We start from the raw sequence: 16,546 nt of genomic DNA, 5'->3' as shown, positions 1-16,546 counted from the left end.
AGATACCATTTTTCTCGGGAGACGTGGGGGAATGCTGGGTGGGTGAAAATTTGTTGATCCACGCAGATTCCGGAACTTTCCACCACAGAAATGTGAGGAAAATGCGGTTTCTTTTCCAATTTCTTAGCTTTGCAAGGGATTCTGGGTAAGAGAACCTGGGGGTAGGCAGTCGAGTGACCCCATCCTGAATTTCCCTGGGTGTCTACTTTTCAAAAATATATAGGTTTGCTAGGTTTCCCTAGGTGCCGGCAGAGCTAGGGTTCAAAAACAAAAGGTAGTCTCTTTGCCCCAAAAGTGCACAATTGCACTGAAAAATTGAGTTGTGACCACGTTGCGTTTTGCACTGTTTCCTGTCGCAGCCACTATGCCTACCCACGCAAATGAGATACCATTTTTCTCGGGAGACCTGGGGGAACGCTGGGTGGGTGGAAATTTGTTGATCCACGCAGATTCCGGAACTTTCCACCACAGAAATGTGAGGAAAATGCGTTTTTTTTCCAATTTCTTAGCTTTGCAAGGGATTCTGGGTAAGAGAACCTGGGGGTAGGCAGTCGAGTGACCCCATCCTGAATTCCCCTGGGTATCTACTTTTCAAAAATATATAGGTTTGCTAGGTTTCCCTAGGTGCCGGCAGAGCTAGGGTTCAAAAACAAAAGGTAGTCTCTTTGCCCCAAAAGTGCACAATTTCACTGAAAAATTGAGTTGTGACCACGTTGCGTTTTGCACTGTTTCCTGTCGCAGCCACTATGCCTACCCACGCAAATGAGATACCATTTTTCTCGGGAGACCTGGGGGAACGCTGGGTGGGTGGAAATTTGTTGATCCACGCAGATTCCAGAACTTTCCACCAAAGAAATGTGAGGAAAACGCGTTTTTTTTTCCAATTTCTTAGCTTTGCAAGGGATTCTGGGTAAGAGAACCTGGGGGTAGGCAGTCGAGTGACCCCATCCTGAATTCCCCTGGGTGTCTACTTTTCAGAAATATATAGGTTTGCTAGGTTTCCCTAGGTGCCGGCAGAGCTAGGGTTCAAAAACAAAAGGTAGTCTCTTTGCCCCAAAAGTGCACAATTTCACTGAAAAATTGAGTTGTGACCACGTTGCGTTTTGCACTGTTTCCTGTCGCAGCCACTATGCCTACCCACGCAAATGAGATACCATTTTTCTCGTGAGACCTGGGGAAACACTGGGTGGGTGGAAATTTGTTGATCCACGCAGATTCCGGAACTTTCCACCACAGAAATGTGAGGAAAATGCGTTTTTTTTCCAATTTCTTAGCTTTGCAAGGGATTCTGGGTAAGAGAACCTGGGGGTAGGCAGTCGAGTGACCCCATCCTGAATTCCCCTGGGTGTCTACTTTTCAAAAATATATAGGTTTGCTAGGTTTCCCTAGGTGCCGGCAGAGCTAGGGTTCAAAAACAAAAGGTAGTCTCTTTGCCCCAAAAGTGCACAATTTCACTGAAAAATTGAGTTGTGACCACGTTGTGTTTTGCACTGTTTCCTGTCGCAGCCACTATGCCTACCCACGCAAATGAGATACCATTTTTCTCGGGAGACCTGGGGGAACGCTGGGTGGGTGGAAATTTGTTGATCCACGCAGATTCCGGAACTTTCCACCACAGAAATGTGAGGAAAATGTGTTTTTTTTCCAATTTCTTAGCTTTGCAAGGGATTCTGGGTAAGAGAACCTGGGGGTAGGCAGTCGAGTGACCCCATCCTGAATTCCCCTGGGTGTCTACTTTTCAAAAATATATAGGTTTGCTAGGTTTCCCTAGGTGCCGGCAGAGCTAGGGTTCGAAAACAAAAGGTAGTCTCTTTGCCCCAAAAGTGCACAATTTCACTGAAAAATTGAGTTGTGACCACGTTGCGTTTTGCACTGTTTCCTGTCGCAGCCACTATACCTACCCACGCAAATGAGATACCATTTTTCTCGGGAGACCTGGGGGAACGCTGGGTGGGTGGAAATTTGTTGATCCACGCAGATTCCGGAACTTTCCACCACAGAAATGTGAGGAAAATGCGGTTTTTTTCCAATTTCTTAGATTTGCAAGGGATTCTGGGTAAGAGAACCTGGGGGTAGGCAGTCGAGTGACCCCATCCTGAATTCCCCTGGGTGTCTACTTTTCAAAAATATATAGGTTTGCTAGGTTTCCCTAGGTGCCGGCAGAGCTAGGGTTCAAAAACAAAAGGTAGTCTCTTTGCCCCAAAAGTGCACAATTTCACTGAAAAATTGAGTTGTGACCACGTTGTGTTTTGCACTGTTTCCTGTCGCAGCCACTATGCCTACCCACGCAAATGAGATACCATTTTTCTCGGGAGACCTGGGGGAACGCTGGGTGGGTGGAAATTTGTTGATCCACGCAGATTCCGGAACTTTCCACCACAGAAATGTGAGGAAAATGTGTTTTTTTTCCAATTTCTTAGCTTTGCAAGGGATTCTGGGTAAGAGAACCTGGGGGTAGGCAGTCGAGTGACCCCATCCTGAATTCCCCTGGGTGTCTACTTTTCAAAAATATATAGGTTTGCTAGGTTTCCCTAGGTGCCGGCAGAGCTAGGGTTCGAAAACAAAAGGTAGTCTCTTTGCCCCAAAAGTGCACAATTTCACTGAAAAATTGAGTTGTGACCACGTTGCGTTTTGCACTGTTTCCTGTCGCAGCCACTATGCCTACCCACGCAAATGAGATACCATTTTTCTCGGGAGACGTGGGGGAACGCTGGGTGCGTGGAAATTTGTTGATCCACGCAGATTCCGGAACTTTCCACCACAGAAATGTGAGGAAAATGCGTTTTTTTTTCCAATTTCTTAGCTTTGCAAGGGATTCTGGGTAAGAGAACCTGGGGGTAGGCAGTCGAATGACCCCATCCTGAATTTCCCTGGGTGTCTACTTTTCAAAAATATATAGGTTTGCTAGGTTTCCCTAGGTGCCGGCAGAGCTAGGGTTCAAAAACAAAAGGTAGTCTCTTTGCCCCAAAAGTGCACAATTTCACTGAAAAATTGAGTTGTGACCACGTTGCGTTTTGCACTGTTTCCTGTCGCAGCCACTATGCCTACCCACGCAAATGAGATACCATTTTTCTCGGGAGACCTGGGGGAACGCTGGGTGGGTGGAAATTTGTTGATCCACGCAGATTCCGGAACTTTCCACCACAGAAATGTGAGGAAAATGCAATTTTTTTTTCCAATTTCTTAGCTTTGCAAGGGATTCTGGGTAAGAGAACCTGGGGGTAGGCAGTCGAGTGACCCCATCCTGAATTCCCCTGGGTGTCTACTTTTCAAAAATATATAGGTTTGCTAGGTTTCCCTAGGTGCCGGCAGAGCTAGGGTTCAAAAACAAAAGGTAGTCTCTTTGCCCCAAAAGTGCACAATTTCACTGAAAAATTGAGTTGTGACCACGTTGCGTTTTGCACTGTTTCCTGTCGCAGCCACTATGCCTACCCACGCAAATGAGATACCATTTTTCTCGGGAGACCTGGGGGAACGCTGGGTGGGTGGAAATTTGTTGATCCACGCAGATTCCGGAACTTTCCACCACAGAAATGTGAGGAAAATGCGTTTTTTTTCCAATTTCTTAGCTTTGCAAGGGATTCTGGGTAAGAGAACCTGGGGGTAGGCAGTCGAGTGACCCCATCCTGAATTTCCCTGGGTGTCTACTCTTCAAAAATATATAGGTTTGCTAGGTTTCCCTAGGTCCCGGCAGAGCTAGGGTTCAAAAACAAAAGGTAGTCTCTTTGCCCCAAAAGTGCACAATTTCACTGAAAAATTGAGTTGTGACCACGTTGCGTTTTGCACTGTTTCCTGTCGCAGCCACTATGCCTACCCACGCAAATGAGATACCATTTTTCTCGGGAGACCTGGGGGAACGCTGGGTGGGTGGAAATTTGTTGATCCACGCAGATTCCGGAACTTTCCACCACAGAAATGTGAGGAAAATGCGTTTTTTTTTCCAATTTCTTAGCTTTGCAAGGGATTCTGGGTAAGAGAACCTGGGGGTAGGCAGTCGAGTGACCCCATCCTGAATTCCCCAGGGTGTCTACTTTTCAAAAATATATAGGTTTGCTAGGTTTCCCTAGGTACCGGCAGAGCTAGGGTTCAAAAACAAAAGGTAGTCTCTTTGCCCCAAAAGTGCACAATTTCACTGAAAAATTGAGTTGTGACCACGTTGCGTTTTGCACTGTTTCCTGTCGCAGCCACTATGCCTACCCACGCAAATGAGATACCATTTTCTTGGGAGACCTGGGGGAACGCTGGGTGGGTGGAAATTTGTTGATCCACGCAGATTCCGGAACTTTCCACCACAGAAATGTGAGGAAAATGCGGGTTTTTTTTCCAATTTCTTAGCTTTGCAAGGGATTCTGGGTAAGAGAACCTGGGGGTAGGCAGTCGAGTGACCCCATCCTGAATTCCTCTGGGTGTCTACTTTTCAAAAATATATAGGTTTGCTAGGTTTCTCTAGGTTCCGGCAGAGCTAGGGTTCAAAAACAAAAGGTAGTCTCTTTGCCCCAAAAGTGCACAATTTCACTGAAAAATTGAGTTGTGACCACGTTGCGTTTTGCACTGTTTCCTGTCGCAGCCACTATGCCTACCCACGCAAATGAGATACCATTTTTCTCGGGAGACCTGGGGGAACGCTGGGTAGGTAGAAATTTGTTGATCCACGCAGATTCCAGAACTTTCCACCACAGAAATGTGAGGAAAATGTGTTTTTTTTGGTCATATTTTTAGCTTTGCAAGGGATTCTGGGTAATAAAACCTGGGGGTAGGCAGACGAGTCACCCCATCCTGAATTTCCCTGGGTGTCTAGTTTTCAAAAATGTATAGGTTTGCTAGGTTTCCCTAGGTGCTGGCAGAGCTAGGACTCAAAAACAAAAGGTAGTCTCTTTGTCCAAAAAGCACAAGATTTCACTGGGAAATTGAGGTGCAACCACGTTGCGTTTTGCGCTGTTTCGTGTCGCAGCCACTATGCCTACCCACGCAAGTGAGGTACCATTTTTCTCGGGAGACCTGGGAGAACGCTGGGTGAGTAGAAATTTGTTGATCCACGCAGATTCCAAAACTTTCCACCACAGAAATGTGAGGAAAATGTGTTTTTTTTGTCAAATTCTTAGCTTTGCAAGGGATTCTGGGTAACAAAACCTGAGGGTAGGCAGAAGAGTCACCCCAGCCTGAATTCCCCTGGGTGTCTACTTTTCAAAAATGTATAGGTTTGCTAGGTTTCCTTAGGTGCTGGCAGAGCTAGGGCGCAAAAACAAAAGGTAGTCTTTTTGTCCAAAAAGTGCAAAATTTTACTGGGAAATTGAGGTGCGACCATGTTGTTTTTTGCGCTGTTTCATGTCGCAGCCACTATGCCTACCCACGCAAGTGAGGTACCAATGTTTTCGGGAGACCTGGGGGAACACTGGGTGGGTGGAAATTTGTTGATCCAAGAAGATTCCAGAACTTTCCTCCACAGAAATGTGAGGAAAATGTGTTTTTTTTGTCAAATTCTTAGGTTTGCAAGGGATTCTGGGTAACAAGACCTGGTGGTAGGCAGTCAAGTCACCCCATCCTGAACTCCCCTGGGTGTCTACTTTTCAAACATGTATAGGTTTGCTAGGTTTCCCTAGGTGCCGGCAGAGCTAGGGTGCAAAAACTAAAGGTAGGCACTTTGCTAAAAAAGGGTCAATTTGTAACTGCAAAATTTAGGTGTCACCACTTTGCATTTTGCGCCGTTTCCTGTCGCAGGCACAAGGCCGACCCACACAAGTAAGGTACCGTTTTTATCGGGAAACTTGGGGTAATTCAGATTTGTAAATCAACTGTTATTACCAATTGAGCTTTTGCGCATTTCTCCCTTTCAATGAAAGACATTGTGTAAAAAAAAAATAATTTTGAAAAATGACCAATAATTCTCATGCTAGTATGAGTATTCCCAATTTTGAAAATTAGCAATAATATACTGTTTCTGAACTCTATATTGTGTACCCAATTCAGAAATACATAGGTGTCTTTCATACAGATTTTTCCATGTATACATTTTCCAAGACAAAGTGCTCTATACCCAGTAAATGAAAAAATACCATTGCAAGTTGCTGCTCAGTTTTTGGATCTGGGTTCGTTGGGTTCTTGGTGAAACTACAAGTCCTATATATCCCCACAACCAGGAAGGTCTAACGGATGTAACGATATATTGCTTTCCAAGAGCTGTCAAAACTAGAAAAAGTTATAGGTGAAAACGTTGAGACAAAAGGCTGTTTTTTTCAACAAATTTTCAATTATTCCAATATTTATTTGTTAGTTTCTATAAAGAAACCTTCATGGATTTAGACAAATGACCCCTTTCTGAATTCAGAATTTTGTCTACTTTTGAAAATGTACAGCTTTCTAGGATCCATTATTGCTTTCAAACTCATTTCTACCATTAACTGGAAGGAGGTGGAAAGCTCTAAAAATAGCAAAAATAGGCTATGTCCCAGAAAAATGCCAAAACTGTGTGAAAAATGTCGGTTCTCTGACAAAAGACTGTCATTTCCTAAAAGCTGAGAAAATGGAGATTTCAGCCCCACAAACCCTTTTTTGATAACATTTTCAGGGAAAAACCCAGAGGCTTTCATTTGCAGCCCGTTTTTCCCATTTTTCTGAAAAAAACAAAAAAATCACTATATTTTGGTTAATTTCTGGGACCCCTCCAAGGTAATCCCCAAACCCTGGGCGCCTTTAGAATCCACATGATGTTGGAAGAAAAGGACGCAAATTTGGCGTGGATACCTTATGTGGTCAAAAAGTTACAAGGGCCTAAGCGCGCACTACCCCAAATCGCCAAAAAAGGGCTTAGCACAGGAGGGGAAAAGGCCTAGCAGCGAAGGGGTTAAAAAAGTTTCAGGGATACCTCAAGCCTCCAGGAAGAGTCAGCTAGAAGCTTTAGCACCTGACTCTTGGAGAAGGGAGCTGTGAAGGGAGGTTTACTGGCAAAGTTGAAAACACCCCACCCCCATAGTCATAGTGGAAGAAATTAGGGTAGAGAAGAAAGAGAGAGGGGGAGTATTCTAGGATGTTATCCTATGCCTGCCCTCATAAGCCCCCTTTATTTTCTATACAAATACGTAGTTTTCTTTCTTACATCCCTAGTTGCCTCTCGGGAAAAGTTTAAACATTCTTCGAATCTTGGCTCCACTGCAACATTAAGAAATGTGACTATTTCTCATCAGATTTGTAGCGTTCGCCTTTTCACCACTTGTTGCATTCAGTCATGCAGTCTTGAGGACATCCTGCTTTTGCTCCTGTCAATATTATCAGAGCATTCTATGTGTTCAGTGACGACAGTGTCACAGAACAGAGAGCTCCTTCCAACTCCCTTGGAATGGAAAGCCATTGTTCGTGGCCTCCAAGCTGAACCACGCCATCTTGCCTTGAGAATAAAAGAAGAGCTAGTTATTTACAACCTAAGCCCTTAGAAGCTCAGCTCAGCTGGCAGCGTGTAGAAATCCAAGTGTATTCATGCACTCGATAAATGAGATACACAATAAATTGTCAATGGAGCAGGAAGTGCCCGTGGGTTGTAAATAAAGGAACCTTGAGCAGTAAGTACCTCTACAAGACATAGGAGTGGCCCAGATAAACAATGTTTTATCCTACTCTTAAAGATAATTAATAAAAGCCGCAATGAGAACATCGGGTAAAAGTGTTTTAAGGGCTGCGATGATGTCATCGTAGAATGGCAGGCGAAGGGGAGTCAGCTGGAAGCAATTGGAGAGTGGACTGAACAGGAAAGCTGTCCTGCTCCCTTATTAATATACTTCTATGAATAAACCCTCCAGTTACCATATATTTCTTAAATTATCTATATCCTATACGTCTGCAGAGTGACCGACAATTTCAATATTTACAAAGTAAAATTCTTGCTCAACATGACTTTTTTTGTGGCTACTATGATATTTCTGCGCTTCTGACCATCCAGTAAATGCATTTCCTTGCCATGTACTATTTGAATATTACCTTCCAGGAGACACCCAAGATCAAAACAACACTCCACTGATCACTAGACCGCCAAAATGTCACATTATCGCCAGTGGTACAACAAAGCACAACGTCTTAAATTGCACAGTAAGACCAGTAACAGCCAGAAAGCTCAAAAGCAGAATGTTCCCTTAACTCACCATGTACTTCGTTTTACCAGGTCACACGTCCAGAAGGCCTTCAATTTTGCAGTTTTGCAGAAAAGAATATATGAGTTCCAGAAGGTCACACAACACAGAACCACAAGACAGGCGGAGAGGACATCGATTTAGGCGTGCACAGGAGTATCATAAAAAACAGCAAGTGATAACAGGGAGTGACTTGAACAGAAAGTTATAAGAATTTAAAGTAGAAATTGAGTCTTGCAAACAGGAAAGAACCAAGTTCAACAACAGAATTTTGCAAAGGATGGTTTCAGAATCCATAACCAATGGAAACAGTGAGGAAAAAAGCCAAACTGATGCGGCAGCTAGCTAAGGTAAGTTCTTTGATTAAGAGGAATCCAAGCTAGCAGAAAACGGAAACGAAATTGGGAAATAGGAGATGAAAACGAAATCCAAATACTCCACAAGAGCAAAGAAATATGAATATCAGGCAGGTGGTATAGGGGTCCGCAGTAAAAATTAATTAAAGACGCACTGAGAATTAGTGGGCTTTTATAGAGAGACTTCCTAAATAATAAGTCTCCAATCGATTATGAAAATGTATACCATTTTAGACACATGCATGGTCCCTTGTACATGCGCTTATCGAAAGCAGCCATGTTGAAGATGGTGGCCATCCTGCTCCCAGAACTCCAAACAATGGAAGAGAGACAAGTCATTCGGCACTGTGTAGTTTAGTCTCGAGTCAGTGTTGGGTGGTGGCATCCCCTGTATGTGGTGGATTTCGTGCAGAGAGTACTGGAAGAGAAAGAGGCGGAGCTCAGGGCAGCTGCTGCAAGTCGCTGCAAGGCCAGTTAGGCTGGCTAGAGGACTAAAGTTCGGGCCTTGCTGGAAGAGATGGCCAGTCTGGCCTATGGCATAACAGCCCAGTGGGGCCTCAGCTGGGACCGGGCGTCACACAGCCATGGTAGGCGCCGAAGACACTTTCCGTCCACCCAGCTTGCCGCAAATGGTTGCCCACCCACCAGCTGTTTAGCCACCTAGCCAGTAGAGCCAGCATAGCCACATGGCTGCATACCTCATACTTCCCGCATAGTCCACTCACCCCGCTCTGTTAGACTCAGATTTGGCCCTGGACTATGAGCCTCTTGAGAACCTGAACGGTTGTAGTCTGAGAGGTTTGGCACCTAATTGTCCCAAGGAGCAGTGCAGAAGCAGCAGTAGCAGGGCTGTGAGGAGAAGAAGAGAGCCTTGCAGCGAGCTGCGGAAAAGGAGGAGGTAGGCAGAGCAGCCGCTCCGACTGGGATTGAGGCATTTGGAGACCGGAGTCCAGCTCAGTCTAACCCAGACTAGTTCAGTCCAACTAGTTCAGATAGATTGAACCGTAGGAACTACTGTCCTGGAGAGAAGTAGATCAGCCCGCTGCCATCCCACTGACGGTCTCGGCCTGCCCCTGTGGTACTTGAAGGGGTCAGCACAAGCCTGATTCTAAAGCTTCAAGGAGTAGAACCTAGTTTAGTAGGCAGGCAGGCGAGCCCGATGCACTAGGCATTTGAGCATTGGGGTTGAGGTCCTGAGTTGCGGATGTAGCCGGTATAGTTACTTGTGCGGCTTGTGTCTGTTACACTCCCTCTAACCTTCCCAGTCTTGTTTTTCCCCCACCCACCACTGAGATCCCACTCCATGAGGTCTCTGAGAATAAGGTCTGCCCCTAAAGGGGCTCCATTAAGTAATAGAAGACCTGCAAGCCTGAACAAACCATTCAAGACAGGGTTGGATATGTTTACAGCCTCATGGAAGCAATATTTCAAAGAGAATGATCAATGGTGTACCCACTCCAATGTGAACTTCTAATGTGCATATATGTGTGATGATTGATGTAAATAAGCACCACTATTCTTAATTACAGTCAATCCTTAAAACACATTAATGTCTAAGTTAATTGTAATTGGGTCTAAACCTCAGTGTATTCTAAGTTAATTTTATCACAAAGCCTGGAAAAGCTCAGAAACCTTAAATCATAATTGTATTGAAAAGAACACGCTGTGAGAAGTTGGCCTGGTATATGATGTTCACTATTCTAGTGAGCACCTTGCACCAGTCCAAACAACCCTTATGGTGATGGTTGTAAAGTCGACCTTATAGACCAGCTATCCTAGGGGTAGCATGGACAAACCAGTCTTAGGCTAAACTCAAGAGGGCATGTGAAGCCAGCTGTTTTACCATATGCAATCCCTTTAATACCAAATGAAAGAACACCACACAGGATATATATTCAAAATATATATGTATTTATTTCTAAAGCAATTCCCTGAACTCTTTATGAGCACAGAAGCACAAGCGCATAACAAGTAACTTATGTATGTATGTATGTATTTTGAATTTATATAGCGCGTAAATCACCGATAGGTATCATAGCGCTTGCAGAAATTAAGGAGAGAGATATGATAGAAAGGTTGCCCAAGGTCTAAAAGAGCCATGTTTTCAGGTTCTTACGGAATGTTTTATGGTTTGTATCGGCTCTGATAGATAATGGTAAGGTGTTCCATGTTGCAGGGCCCATCTTTGAGAAACATCTGTCTCCATTTTTGACCTTTCGTACTTTTGGCACTATTAGCAGGTGTTTGTCTGAGGATCGGAGGGTTCTAGATGGACAGTACTTCTTAAGTTTTTTTTCCAGGTATTTTGGTCCCTGGCGATTTATGGATTTGTGAACTAAGCAGCTGATTTTGAATTTGATGCGTTTCCTTATGGGGAGCCAGTGCAGCTTCTTTAAGCATGAGGTAGATGGAGTGCGAGGTGGGAGGTCTAAGACCAATCTGGCTGCTGTATTTTGGAGGGTCGGAAGTTTGGTCAGGGAACTTTCATTTGATATCCGCTAGTAATGCATTTCCATAGTCCAGTCGGCTTATAATTAAGCCCTGCACTAGGGGTTTGCGGGACGGCTGGGGTATCCATTTAAAAACCTTTCTAAGGCTACGCATTAACCCTACACTAGCGTACACTACTTTGCTTACATGGGAGGACATAGATAATTTGTCATCAATGGTGACTCCCAAATTCCTTACTGGGTTTTTCGGGGCAGGACAGAGGCCTAGTGCCGGTGGCCACCATTCGTCTGTCCAATATTTATTCGCATTTCCGAATAGCATTATTTCTGTCTTTTCTGCGTTTAGCATTAATTAGTTGTTTGAAATCCAGTTTTTTATGGAGAGCATGCACTGTTGGAATCTGAGCTTCGTATTCGAGGGGTTAGGGCCTAAGGTGATCCGGAGCTGAGTGTCATCAGCGTAAGACACTGTATCGAAACCGTAAGTTCTGATCAACTTAGCCAGTGGGGACAGATAAATGTTAAAAAGTGTGGGGCTTGGTATTGACCCCTGAGGGACACCCTTATCGTTGTCTACACTGGCTGAGGTGAAAGGTCCTGTTTTAACCCTTGATTTCCTGCCAGTTAGGTAGCTTTGAATCCACCGTAGGGCGGAGCCCTCGACACCGATCTCCACCAGACGCTCTAACAGAATACTGTGTGAGATGGTGTCGAAGGCTGCCGACAGATCGAGTAGAACCAGGATGGCAGATTGTCTGGCGTCCATGGTCAGACAAATGTTGTCTATTACTTCAAGTAAGGCTGTCTCAGTGCTATGGAAAGCTCTGAAACCTGACTGAGAAGTATCCAGTGGCTTGTTATCTTCCAAGTGTTTGGTTAACTGTTTGTTTATTTGTGATTCCATGATTTTCCCAAAGAGGGGTAAAAGGGAAATAGGGCGGTAGTTTAGGGGTTGTTTAGGGTCGGGGTTATTCTTTTTTATAATTGGTCTGATTATAGCCTCTTTCCATATTGTTGGAAAAATGGATTGGGCTAGTGAGAGTGTTGTAAGCAAACCTCAGCTAGGCCTACTTAGTGCAAGGGGTTCCCCCTTCTCTGCACGGAGTCCTCAGACTATAGGAAGAAGTTGGCAATGAAACTGGAAAATACAAAAGCAAAGTTTATTAAACCTTTAAAGGTGGTACTACAGTCCACACAATACCCTTCAGTATTGTATCGAGTAGCACACCGAACTAAAGCACATGGCCCCTTTTATACACAATGTGGGGGCTCAAAGAAGGCGGAACAGAAGACAAGAACAGTTTCATGGCCATATAATGACATATTGGAAGGCACAATCGATAGATGGGCGGAGTTAACAGTCTTCGGAAACTAGTAAACACATTCCTATCTGGAACTAATTAGTAACGGTCATTGACCCTACTGCGCATATCTGGACATGCTGGAAGCGGGGAATGCTAAATATAGCCTGTTGCCGGGCAGACTTCAGGCGCAGTTAACAAGGAGGTAGGACAAAGCACATGACAAGCACATGGCAATGTATGGCATACAAAATGGCCGTTGCAAATACAAAATGGAGTCAGTGTTTGACCATTATCGGTACATTTGTTACGATAATGGTCAAACACAACATGTCTTCTGCTAAACGCTGTTGATTTACAACAGATGACCCTTTCAGCATTAGCTGAAGACATTCGACTTCCTGGGAAAAGCTAGATACTCATCTCTTATATCAATGGCCATTATGCTAGCTATCTCCTCTTTCAAATCATTCTGCATTTTGACTTCTGTAACATTGCTTTTGGTCGGTATGCAAGCAGTAACACACATAGAACATATTATCGCCTGCACTGGATACATATACAACAAGTGAAGATTATTGCAATTATTATACATAGAGCAGTCAATACTTTCCGGCCCCAGGCAGAAATCAAAGTCCAAAGCCAGGGGGGCGTGGCCAAGATGGCGGCGGAGTAAGACGCTTTCTCGTGTCCCTCCGGCGCCAAACCCGTCTTAGCATTGTACAGCATGGTTAGCGGCGTCCTGATCGGCTTTCGGAGGCTGGCGGTGGACCCCTGAGTGGAGGGGTATAGCCCGGTGCTGCCAGCGGGGCCGGAGATCGCCTGGAGCGGTTTGTAGAGTGGCGGCGGACTGTGGCCTGGTGTGCCTCGTGGTGAGCCTCGGCCTTGCGTGAGGGAGGGGTCGGATCTCCTGCTCCGAGGCGGCACAGGCAGGACGTCAGCAGGGGACCGCGACGGTCTCGGGCCCGCGGCTCCCGACCTGCCGCTTGCTTGGACTAGCACACATCTCCAGGGGGAAGCAGCTGCCTTGGACCCCACGGCTGTTGGAGAACGAGCACTGGCGGTCGGGCCGACTGAACCTGCAAGCACGGCGGCCGCGGCGCTGCTCCCGCGCCACCCGGCCGAACCGCCTCACCGGACGGGGTCCTGTTGGGGCCCTTTGAGCGAAACGGGAGGGATGAGAGACACCGCTGGCCACTGGGGGCATTAGAAGGAGCTATGGTTTCGGCGACCCGAGGCCTAGGAATCCCCGACCTGTGGTGACTGCCGGGCCCGGGCTCGGGCTCCCTGCTTGGAGGTGGCGGTGGGGATACATCAGAGGAGAGTTGCAACGGACTAAGCTTTTGGAGCTCTGCAATCTCGGACAATCTTCTGCCGGGGGAGCTGCACGGTGAGGAGCGGGAGTGCCCTCCTGCTGGGAGGCCACAACTGCGGTGCCGCCCGGACATTTGGTGGCCGCCACATCGAACAGCCCGGACTAAGCTTTTGGAGCTCTGCAATCTCGGACTATCTTCTGCCGGGGGAGCTGCACGGTGAGGAGCAGGAGCGCCCTCCTGCCGGGAGGCCACAACTGCGGTGCCGTCCGGACATTTGGTGGCAGCCACATCGGACAGCCGAATCCAGCTGGAGCAGTATTTTCCCTTTCCATTCCCCTCTGTCTCCGATCTGCATGGGTGCTTTTCCAGCATTTCTGGCTCTAATTGAACTGGCTTTGTGGGCCCACGGCACTCAGCCCCCCTCCGGGAATAGCAGGAGGTCTGGCGGTGGCATACGACAGGTGGAACGAGCAGAGCCGACCTGCCTCCCCGCCGAAGTGGGTGTTTCAAGATGTCCAACACGCTGCGCAAGGGGAGGCCTGGGAAAGATGGCGCATCGAAATCCTCTCAGCAGCCGGCTTCTCCTGGTGCCAGCGGGTCATCCAAGCAGTCGGATGATGAGGCCCCCGCAACCAAGGCCTTTATGACTGAGCTTTTCGCCTCTATTAAAGAAGATATCTCCGAGCTTCGTGCCCAGTTGGCGTCGGATCTCCGGGAAGTGCGGAGGGATGTAGATGGCATTGGAAAGAGGGTCGCAACGCTGGAGGATCATGATCTGAGCGTGGCGAACGATGTCCACCAGTTGCAGCAAGACATCATCCGCCTCACGGAACAGAATCTGGAACTCCAGGCCCACTCGGAAGATCTGGAGAACCGTTCCCGACGGAACAACATCCGCGCGGTACCATGGGACGGTGAGGCAGGGGACTTGCGTGGATATGTCCAGGCGCTCTTCCTACAGATCTTGGACGAGGAGGAGGTGCAGGACATTAGGATGGATAGAGTGCATAGAGTCAGCCTGCCCAGGCGAGGAGGGAGGCCCCCTCTGGACATTCTTGTGTGTGTACACGACTTCCAGTTGAAGGAACGCATCCTGCGAAAGGCCAGAGCCATCCCGTCTTTACAGTTTAGAGAGCACCGTCCGCAACTCTACCAGGACCTGGCGGCGTCAACCCTCCAGAAGAGGCGTGAGTTCCGACCTGTGACCTCCTTCCTGCGGGAACGTAATATCTCCTACTCGTGGGGTCATCCCTTCCGCTTCATCTTTAGGTGGCAAAATAGACTGGCACAGATTCGTTCTCTTCAAGTGGCAAAGGATCTTTTAGGTTTGGATGACACCACGCCTTCGCAGGAGGCGAACACTTCACCGTCGCGGAGGCGTCACCTGTCCTCATCATGGCATAGAGTGGGCCCGTCCCCGGACCGGAGGCGGCCGGACCGTACTGCTAGTCTGCCGGAGAGGGGGGAAGCGGTAGCATCGGTGGCATCGGCCACGTTGGCAGATTCCCAACAAAGCTCTGGAGCAGCCTGAGCCTTAAGCCGCTGATGGTTTGGTGCCGGAGGGGCACGAGTTCATGGGTCCTGTGGGTTTGATTGCACTTTTGGAGAAGACACCCCGGACCGTGGCCCTGGAGGACACTACGTTGGTGCCCCAACCCCATCCCCAGTCCAGGGGGGCCCTTACTGGCTATGGTCTACTGGAACTGCTGGGTGCAATGTTCAGGTTCAGTGCACTGTGTTCTTTTTTCATGTTTTCCCTGTTCTTCTGTTTGCAGGGGGGATGGGTGGGGGGTGTGGGGGGGGGGATTTCGCAGGGTGGGCAATGGGGACCAGGGGAGGGGGGGGATGACGGGGTGGTGGCGACCGATGAATGTTTGGGATGTGTGCTGTTCCCTCTGGAAGGTTACTGGGCGGGTCATTGATGATGGTATTTCTATTCAGGTGATGTCAATGTGCTGTACTCTGCTGGAGATCCTATGCCTTGTGTTGAGTGTCTGGCCTTTGGGAGGCCTTGGAGCGTGGGACATGTGGGGGGAGAAGGATTGGAAGTCGGATGGTGGTCCTTCAGGATGGGGCTGGCCCTGGGAGGGTGGAGTGGATGTTGGGGAAGGTCAGGGGGCGGGCTCTGATCAATCTATTGGGCACACAGCAAGGGGGTTTCATGTTTCAGTATGCCTGTTAATGTGGGAACTTGGAATGTGAAAGGTCTCAACTCCCCGCAGAAGCGCCAGGAGCTATGGAAGTATCTGTCGGATCATCATCTTGATGTAGTGGGTCTCCAGGAGACTCATTTAGCTAAGAAAGATGAACTTAGACTCCGGCACAGACACTTTCCCCTCATCTATAGGCCATCTGCGTCCACCAAGCATAGGGGGGTGGCCCTCCTGTTTAGGGCGTCCCTTCACTTTCAGCCTATGGGGGTGAGTGGCGATAAGGAGGGCCGTTGGTTGATGGTGAAGGGGTTGTTGTTTGGTCGACAATGTACTTTTGTGGTAGTGTATGCTCCCAATGCTAGACAGAATAGCTTTCTACAGGAATTGCTGGACAAGGTGGGGGATTTTGTGGAGGGGCACTTGTTCCTTTTGGGGGACTTTAACATGGTGTGGGACAAGGACATGGATAGCTCAGGTGCTCAGAGGGCGGAGTCTGGGGTCTTCTCAGATGAAACGCAGCGGCAGGTGGGTGACCTGAGGTTGGTGGATGGCTGGCGTTTTTTGCACCCCCAGACCAAGGATTACACCTTCTTCTCCCACGTCCATCGCTCTTATTCTCGCATAGACCATATTTTTGTAAGTTAGGCCCTTAGGGGAGATATTCGAGTCTCCAGCGTTTTTCCACTATCTGTATCGGATCATAGCTTGGTGGTTCTTGGGTTGTATTGGTCAGTGGGGGGGGGACGGTTGGCGGAAGTGGTACTTCCCGGCAGCGCTGGTACGGGATGATGTTTCCTGCAAGGAGCTGCGGAAGGCCATAGTAGAATTCCTGGCTCTTAACCCACCATCGGAC

Source organism: Lissotriton vulgaris, chromosome 7 (genome assembly GCF_964263255.1).
Source record: "Lissotriton vulgaris chromosome 7, aLisVul1.2, whole genome shotgun sequence".
NCBI lineage: Eukaryota > Metazoa > Chordata > Amphibia > Caudata > Salamandridae > Lissotriton > Lissotriton vulgaris.
The sequence above is the reverse complement of the archived record's forward strand: the minus strand, read 5'-3'. Positions refer to the sequence as shown.